Source organism: Pan paniscus, chromosome 12, assembly GCF_029289425.2.
Source record: "Pan paniscus chromosome 12, NHGRI_mPanPan1-v2.0_pri, whole genome shotgun sequence".
In the NCBI taxonomy this organism is placed as follows: Eukaryota; Metazoa; Chordata; class Mammalia; order Primates; family Hominidae; genus Pan; species Pan paniscus.
In genome coordinates this window covers 65,975,628-65,985,371 of record NC_073261.2, presented here as the reverse complement: position 1 = coordinate 65,985,371, position 9,744 = coordinate 65,975,628, and the positions used below count along the sequence as shown (strand labels likewise).

Sequence of the window (9,744 nt, the reverse complement as noted above, 5' to 3'; positions counted from 1 at the left end):
AAAAATCCATTTAGACTCACTGGAAGAAAGCAGGCGGCGGCAGGGTCAGGGGGAGAGAGCTCTCCTCTTCCCTTCTGACTCACTTTACTCACTCCCCACTGCCCGCTCCATGACATGCACCTACATTTCATACAGATATTTTCCAAATGAACAGAAACCTAACCAAGGCTGGAATTTGGCTTTAGAGAAGCCAGAAGAACAGGTCAGGTATGTTACTATTCTTTTAACTTTGGGAGGTGACTGGTAGGAAGGCTCTGAGTAAGAGCCAGAACTCTTTGGCCTCAGGTTTTTCCCATGTAAATTCATCACTGTGATGGAAAGCAGTGGCATTTCCAATGCGCAGCTGAGAACTTGCATTGACCCAGCAATTACAGGAAAGGGGCAGTTAGAAATCAGCAGAGTTAGGAAACAGCCCCTCACCCAAGAATTAAAACTTGCATACATATGATTTAGGTATTCCCAATAGATCAGGGCTAGAGGGATCTCAGAGTATTTGCTTGTAGTTGCCAACCCTGTCCCCACCCCAAAACACACACACACACACACACACACACACACACACACTCTTACAATTATAGCTCCCTAGCCAAGGAAGACTTATCAATGCCTACCATATGCCTAACAAAGAGAAATAGGAGATAGGCTTCCCGTCCTTAGAGAGTTTATGACATCTCCAAAGAGACAAGATCAAGTGCAAAAGACAGATTGGAACACTACAAGAAGGAACCTAGCAAAGCTCCGAATTGCTTCTTGGGCAGAACCGAGTACCTGATAGACCATTGGGTACTGGGGTCACCTGGTAGGAAGCAGAGAGAGAATCATTTACCATGGAGTTACATGGTAGTTACCAGAAATTTGTTTTGTTTTCTTTTTTAAGTTGTTGTTAAAAATATTTTTCTTAGATATACTTACTGGCAGGGGAGATACCATGACCACAAAGGTGGTTTTCCGAGGATGAGGCTTATCCATTTCACACTGGATGTGCTGACCCCCTGCAATTTCCCCAAATGTGGGAAACCTGACTGCATAATTTGTGGTAGTGGGGAACTGCATTCATGCTTTAAAAATAATAATAATAAAATTTTGTTTTAGAAAGTGCCCAAACCTTCATCCTTTCCTATCAAGAAGGAGAGGACTTCCCTGCCAGAGTTCCAAGGCAGGGTCATGAGATTCCTCATTCAAAGTCTCGTCAGGGTGGTCATCTGCTCTGCTCGTTGCCTAGTACTCAAGAGAGATACATACTCCAGGGCCAGGTGGTGCCACGCAGATGACAAAATAACAAGTGATTGGGCTAATTAGCCTATTTACAATCATAAAATTGTGAAAGAACCTTTTGCAAAACTACAGATGTTTTTAGTGTTCAGAAAGTCTGAAAAAGAACACAGAATTGGGATAGGATTTGGGTCCTACCAGATGTTCACAGAGGGAAAGTCCTGCTAAATGGAAAATTCCAAATGTGGCCAGTTAGAAACTCTGTGGGCTGAAAGCCCCTCTACAATCCTGGATAGTTCCTAGTGACATCACTTGAGGTCTCCAAGCCTGAGCAAAGGACAGGATCTGAGCCTAGATGCCCTAAGATGGGATGGGGCACCCTGGAAAGAACAAGGAGTGGAACTGTTCAGAAGTTCACCAGAGACTTATGTCAGCACCTTGACTGAGGCCAGGTGTATGATATCCCAGACAAAGAAGGGAGGTATAGAATAGAAGAAAAGCAATAGAAAATGTCCTAGACATTTACCAAACTGTCTACAAGAAGAGCAGCCTCCTCTTTCGTGGGCATCTTGCCCCCTAACTCTGATTTTGCAGTTCTAGCACAAAAAAAATCATAGTTACCCATCCTTCTGCCAGAGAAAAGGGCTCATGAACTGAACTGGACAGTTTCCCCCTCCCTCTGATTGGCCCAAGGATTGGCATGAGACTGAACAGGGAAACTAGGATTTTCCCCAACAGGAAAAAAAAAAAAAAAGCATTTTATGCTCTGATCACATGAACCAATAAACACCCAGCCCTCCTTTCTTCTTAAGCTGGTCCCAGTGATAATTCTACCACGTACAACCAGTGGATTTGTGACTAATAAAGGAAATATGTGGAATTCTCACCAGTTGTCTTCTGGTTTGTATCAGACTCCTACCCTGTGGCTAGGTCCTAGAGAACACCCTCTGGCTCATAGCTAGAGGACACCCTCATAGCTCAAGGGTGATGAAACAGGAAAGTTGCAGAGTGGAGGGGGCAGGTTCCTGCTAGTAGTGACAGTGACATTGTCTAAGGCGTCGTGGCATTAGGCACTGCGCTAATGTGCCACCCAGCAAGGCTGGTGTTCTGCTCAGGGGCACTCTGTGAACAGAGCTGATGAGAACAGACTCTCTCTATGAGCCCCTCCAACTAAAAGCTGCCCCTACCACTCCCAGCCACCTGCTTTCCAGCAGAGCTGGCAGGAGAAGCTACAACCCACCACCCTTACACACCTCCGGCAAGCAATGAAAAGGGAGTCCAAGGTATCTGTCCATCAAGAACATGAGAAACCTGCATTTTAATCCCACTTTTTACCAAAGATGGGAACTTGGTTAAGTAACAAAATCATTTGGACCTCTCTTTACTCATCTTTACAATGGGGATAGTGAAAGAACCTGGCTCATCAGACTGTTGTAAGAATTAAGTGTGATAATGTATCAAAAGCATTCAGCACCATACCAGGCACGGTTGGGATTGTCATCATTATTACTGTGGCCAGTAGTATTAGGAAGTGCTCTGAAAATTGTACTCTGTGAAATAAGTCAGGATCTGACATTGTAAAATCAAAAAGGGCATTCTCCCTGGGAAATAGCTAGCAGCTCCTAGTGGCAAATTCCAGACTTGGGTCTATTTTTTGCCTTTATATACTTTCTCATTTATGTTTTGATTTATGAAAACGCATCCATCATTTTCTAAGGAAAGCCTCCAGGCACATGAACAAAAATGATAAAAATGTACAACAGAAACAAATAAAACCATTCGGCATGGCTAACAAGTCAGGCATTTGGCCCCAGCGGGGTAGATAAATCTAGAGCTGGGCTCAGCACTGGGACCCAAAGGTCAACAGGCTGGGACTTTGCTGAAGAAATAAAAGAAAGGGGATTCTGGAGCTTCAGCTAACAGCCTACCTCAGATCTTCTGAGAGCCTAGGAGTGAATCTTCCAGAGGCAGCCCCCGAAAGGGTCTCCAAGAAGCCAGTCCAGAAACCTGTGCACAGCTGCCCTCTCTGCTCCTTCACTAGTCAGTGGGAGAACCAGCAGACTTCTCTAGCCACGCCAAGCACCCCGTTTACCCCCGTGAGGGAGAGGCCATCTTGGGGAAAGACACTCAGTTAAGAGAACTGGGGCTCCCTAGGAAACCTGTCAATCATCCTTCTGTCTTTATCCCCTTACTCCAGAGGCATTGCTATGAGGGGACCCCCTACCCAAAGCATTTGCTTCAAAACTCAGTATTTCTAGCTTCCAATACAGATACCTCATTTTTGCTCGAGGCTGGGAACATGTGAGAGGAAAAGTGAGCAGGAATCCCAGCAGAATCAGGGAGGGATCCATAGGGGGTGAGATGGGTTAGGGCCCTCACTAGCAGAGCACAGGTGTCTTTGTAGAACCATGCTAGCCCACAATGGTTAACAGGGTCCGCGATGGTTAACAAGGCATCTTGCAGAGTCTTTCCAAGGTGACATTCTAGGGGATGACACTCTAGAGGTGTCACATTGGAACGGCTCTGCAAGATGCCTTTCTGCCCAGAGTCTGAGGGGATTCTCAATTATAGACTGTTCTGGCCATAATCCACCAAACAAGGGGGTAATTCATAGGCTGCAAACAGGCCAAAAAGGTGGCCCAGTGTGAACATTAGGGCCCCACGTGCCCAGCAGGGCTGCCCAAAACTAGATAACACCTGGCAGAGCCAATCAGATCTTCTATTGGGACATCTGACTGAGACATGGGGAGCTGTCGTCAAAGAGTAATGGTACATGTGACAGAACAGAAAAGAGTAGCCAGCACTCCAACTCCCCAACACCAGAGTGGACAAAAATGGACTTACTTTTGTGGGGCAAAGCCCCTGTTAATAACAAGTATTCATAATAACAGTGTTCATGGAGCCACAGTTGACAACAGTACTCATTGAGCATAACTTTTTGCCTGGCACTGTTAGGTCCTTGTGCACAGGATCTCACCGAACCTTGACAAGGAACCCCACATGGTCAGTGCTATTATTGTCACCACTGTATAGATGGTAGGAAACTGCAGCTAGAGAGGTGACACAGTGGTAAAGGGCAGAGCTGCAATTTGAACCCAGCAGTTTGATTATGAAACATGGGGTTTTATTTACTAGATTACACAAACTCCTGTCAAATCCTATATGGCCATGGACGATACTCCAGTTCTTGGTGAAGCCCAGCTGTGACTGCTGAGAAGATTTACTGTTCTTCCCCACCTCCCAGGGTGTCCTTCCAATAATCCTCCATCACCTAAAGCAATGGGATTATGCCATAGTCCCCTTAAACTGCAAGCATCTAACTAATACAGGGACACAAGTGTTCCAGAGAAGTGGCTAGTAACAGCAAAGAATGACAGATCCTCCAAATGAGGTTTGGTGGCCCCCTTTTACCCTTCTGAATCTTAAAGGAAGAAACACAAGCTGAGACATTCTGGACAGGTGGCTGGTGCTGATGAAGTTGACCTCTTCATTTCCATCTTCAGGTCATTACAAGGGCCTTCCCTGAAGCCAACTAAATCCTTGGACAGAGAGGACCTGAGGCTGGTATTGCCCTGTGCTGCACAGTAGAGAGCTCTTCTCCTGAGGAAGGGCTGCTGGCAAGGAGGGGCCAGTGACCCAGACCCAGTTAGTCAGACCCTCCCTAGTACAGTCTGCTGATGTCATTGAAGAAGGCCATGTCTTCTCATCTCAGCTGCTGGCCTATGAGCCTGGGGCTGCCTGCCTCATGGAAAGTAATAGGGAAGAGGGAGATAGAACAATCTGGGCCAGGCGCTGTGACTCACGCCTGTAATCCCAGCACTTTGAGAAGCTGAGGCAGATGGATCACTTGAGGTCAGGAGTTCGAGACCAGCCTGACCAACATGGTGAAACCCCATCTCTACTACAAATACCAAAATTTGCTGGGCATGGTGGCGCATGCCTGTAATCCAGCTACTAGGGAGGCTGAGGCAGGAGAATCACTTGAACCTGGGAGTCAGAAGTTGCAATGAGCTGAGATCATGCCACTGCACTCCAGCCTGGGCCACAGAGTGAGACTCCATCTCAAAAAGAAAAGAAAAGAAGAGGAGAGGAGAAGACAGGAGAGGAGAGAAGAGAGAAAAGGAAAGGAAAGGAAAGGAAAGGAAAGGAAAGGAAAGGAAAGGAAAGGAAAGGAAAGGAAAGGAAAGGAAAGGAAAGGAAACGCAAGGCAAGGCAAGGCAAGGCAAGGCAAGGCAAAGCAAGGCAAGGCAAAGCAAGGCAAGGCAAAGCAAGGCAAGGGGAGAGCTGTGGTGGCCCTCGTGCAGGACAGGAGATGAGGCAGTTGTGTGGCCAACATGTAAAAGGAAAACACTTCCCACCTACTCCAAGGTGACTCAAGGTGGAGGTGCCAAAATTAGGGGAAAAGGCTTCCAGCCAAGCACAGAGGAAGGGTATGAAAGAACTTTCTAATAGCCTCAAAGCAAGATCACATGAAGATTCTGCAAGACTGCAAGACATTTTTCTTTTCTTTTTTCTTTTCTTTTTTTTTTTTTTTTTTTTTTTGGAGACAGGGTCTCACTCTGTCACACAGACTGGAGTACAGTGGCACAATCACAGCTCCCTACAGCCTCAACCTCCCGGCCTCAAGCAATCCTGCCAGCTCAGCCTCCCAAGCAGCTAGGACCACAATGTATGTGCCATTATGCCTAATTTTTCTATTTCTTGTAGAGTCAGAGTGTCCCCACATTGCCCAGGCCAGTCTGGAGCTCCTGATCTCAAGTGATCCACCCACCTTGGCCTCCCAATGTGCTGGGATTACAGGCGTGAGCCACATAGCCCAGCCACAACATTTTTCCAGAAGACAAATGGACTAACCTCATATTGATCCTGGGACTATGAAAATAGGGCAGCCGGCAAGACTTGAGCCAAATATATAGACTCTACTTCATAAATGAAAACCTCCAAAAAGTCCAAATTTAGTATTTTTCATGCTCATGCGAAGGACAAGCTTCCTCCTCCATTGAAAGGAAAGGAAGGGAGAAGATTTACTACAGGGTGGCCAGAGCTTTTCCCTAGCCCAAAGTTGCTTCTCTGTCCCCAGACAACTTGGGTTTGGGCTCTAGGGGACCATATATAATATTTTCTAGGTCCCTGTGAGCACACCCTTGATGTACTGGAGACGGGAGGTCAGATTTGATTTATATTCACAGGCAAAATTGAAGTTAGAACTCACCCCAACTCAGCGGAAAGGAGACTGCGGGATAGTGAGGACTCAAGGAGTAACTGTGAGGCAGCTTAAGTGAACTTCACTCAGGACACAGTAGGTCTTCTTGTTCTAAGTAAATATCTTAACAGTTTCCAGTTTTACAAATTTAAAAACAGCTAAAAATATGCACACTTATATTTTCTAGTTTTTGCAGATGATGCTGAGGCAAGTTAAGAGGGAACATGCTAACCACCAAAACCATCCTCATTTTCATGACTAGGTGGACAGGGAGGAACCGAGGCTTGTACTGCCCTGTGCTGCATAGTAGATAGCTCCTCTCCTGAGGAAGGGCTGCTAGCAGGGAGGGGCCAATGACCCAGGCCCAGTTAGCCAGACCCTCCCTGGTATAGTCTGCTGATGTCATTGAAAAAGGACACGACTTCTTATCTCAGCTGCTGGCCTGTGAGCTGGGGCTTCCTGCCTCATGGAAGGTGAGAGAGGGAGAGGGAGATAGAACCCTGACAACCTGGGCCGGGCACAGTGGCTCACACCTGTAATCCCAGCACTTTGGGAAGCCAAGGTGGGTGGATCACCTGAGGTCAGGAGTTCAAGACCAGCCTGGCCAACATGGTGGAACCCCGTCTCTGCTAAAAATACAAAAATTAGCCGGGTATAGTGGCACACGCCTGTAATCCAGCTACTCGGGAGGCTGAGGCAGGAAAATCTCATGAACCCAGGAGGCGGAGGTTGCAGTGAGCCAAGATTGCACCACTGAACTGGGCAACAGAGCGAGACTCCGTCTCAAAAAAAAAACCCTGACAACCTGGTGCCAACCCCTGGATCCAGCTGTTCCTGTATCCAATATTCCTCTGCACTTCCCAGTTACATGAGCCAATTATTCCCTTTTTGTTTATTATTAGTTTGAGTTAAGCGTCTATCACTTGTAACTTAAATAAGCCTGCCTACAAATTCTAGCCAAGGCATTCATCTTCTGGCAAGCCTCTATAAAGAACCTGTAGGTGCTGCTTTTGAACACAAAACTCCCTGCTTCATTTGATCACTGACTACCAGAGAATGCAAACTCTTGGACAACATGAGCACAGCAAGTATTTTATCCTCAGTCCCTCCCCTTCCTCTGACTGTCAGCCTTCTTGATCTGGCCTGTCAGCCTTCAAACCCAATGCCAATCCCATCCCCACTTCCCCCTGACTCCACCATCATTACCATTCTCTCCCTTCTTCGTCTTTGTCAAAGTACCTCACCAGTGAAAGAAAAGTGACCTCTGCTTCAAAAATGAATAACTGCCACTAATGTGGAGAGCCACAGCAAAGGAAACCACACCTCCTTTGATAAATACCATGCAGCTGCTGCTTGGTGACGATGGTCTCGCCCTGGTGGAGCATTCTAGGGTCAGATGTTTACAGAGAAAAGGCAGGCGGGTGCCAGTGCTTGAACATCAGGCCAAATCCCAGGCTTCCCCAGCCGTCACTCATTCTCATGCACAAAGTAGAGGCCCTGCAATTGCTTCCTAAGACTCAGTTTCCTTATAGGTAAGCTGGAAAACATTTAGTATTAACAACCACCAGAGCTATGTCAAAGGAGAATCATCCAAAACATTGCTGAGCCTTGACGAAAATGAACAGCACTCAGGGGAAGAATTCTAGGTGGATCTTTGGGTAACAGGAACCCTGAAAACAGCAATGATCCAGTAGGTGACATGTAGGGCGTGCCCCTCGCCTTCCTGGACTGGTGCTCAGCATTCCACTTGTATGATCTCATTTAATCCCCACAACACACCCATGTGGTGGGAAGTAATTATCATCTCCACTTTACAGAGGAGGCTCCTGAGTCTTCAAGAGAATGTGAGACTTGTCCACAGTCACTCAGTAGTGCAGCCACAGTGACCTTGAAGTCAGGCCCGGTGTCTGGCCTTTGTGACCATGCCATCCCAGGGATGTAAAAGAACTCAACAGTTGCTCAGAATACCCCTTTTACCATCTCAACGACATGGGCAATCAGGACTGCCTTGCTTCCTGCCGGGTTCCTGAGTGAATCAGTGGGCATGACTTTGAGAAACAGAAAGCTCTAAAAATCTTGGGTGTTATTACTGTCTAGGCAGTGCAGTCAGAGATGATGTTGATGGTGGTAGCCTGTTTTACTCATCTCACTCTCAGAGGATGCTAATCACGTGGGTGGGAAATTTCATTAAACAACTGTCTCCTGGAGGCAGATGTTCATCCCAGAGCAGATTGGCATTCAGTCCCTTCTCCACAGCTGGCCTGAAGAGCACTGGCAGCGCAGGCCAGTGCTCCAGAGGTGCTGGGATGGAAGGTCCTGAGGTTAATCCTCTTCCAGCATTCACTATCCATGCACCCTCTAAGTTTCGCTTTCTCATCTGTGAATTTTCTCATCTGAGGAAGGGCTGCCGGCAGGAAGGGGCCAGTGATCCAAGCCCAGTTAGCCAAATCCTCCTGGTACAGTCTGCTGAAGTCATTGAAAAACCCCATGTCTTCTCATCTCAGCTGCTGGCCTGTGAGCCTGGGGCTGCCTGCCTCGTGGAAAGTGAGAGAGAGAGAGAGAGATAGAACTTTGGCAACCTGGGTTGGGCTAGGTTATAATAATACCTACTGTAGGTTATAATAATACCTGACTGTGAACTGGGAGCCATAATAATACCTACTATGGGTTTTCTAGGAGGTGAGAAGTTTGTCTTCTACTTTTTTTTGAAACTACAAAATACTTTAGACATCCAAAATGTAAGTATTAATATATAACCCACCAGCAGCTTAAGAGATAAAATGTTGTAACTGATGCACTCCTGCCCCAGTTCCATTCCTCTCCTTTCCTTACCAGAGGCAACCATTCCCCCAAGTCTGATATAGATCAAGAGTTGGAAAACTTTCTGAAAAGGGCCAGATGGTAAGTAGTTGCACCTTTGCAGGCCACACGGTCTGTGGCAAGTATTCAACCCTGTCCTTGGAGTACAAAGGCAGCCATAGTTGATAAGTGAAAGAACAAGTGTGGTGGTGTTCCAGCAAATTTTATTTATGCACACTGGAATTTGAATTTCATATAATTTTCAGGTGTCACCAAAGAGTGTCCTTCTTTTGATTTTTTTCAACTATTTAAAATTGTAAAACCCATTCTTAGCTCACAAGCCACACAAAAGCAGGTGGTGGGCTGGACTTGGCCATGGGCATAATTTGCCAACTTTGGTATATATCATTCCCATGCATATTTTAATACTGAAACATAATATGTGTGTATCCATATACAGAATTGTTTAGTGGGTCTTAAAATTTCATATAAATGGTATTATATGGTACTTTCACTTCTACAGCTGATCA

The 9,744-nt window shown here is 46.4% G+C and overlaps 1 non-coding gene across 1 annotated transcript; it reads left to right on the top strand.

Moving 5' to 3' along the window:
* The first annotated feature begins 904 nt into the window (after positions 1–904).
* LOC112439020 (U1 spliceosomal RNA) lies at positions 905–1,063 on the top strand. The gene has a single exon (XR_003027323.1). It is a non-coding gene; the product is annotated as a U1 spliceosomal RNA (small nuclear RNA).
* The last annotated feature ends 8,681 nt before the right edge of the window (positions 1,064–9,744 follow it).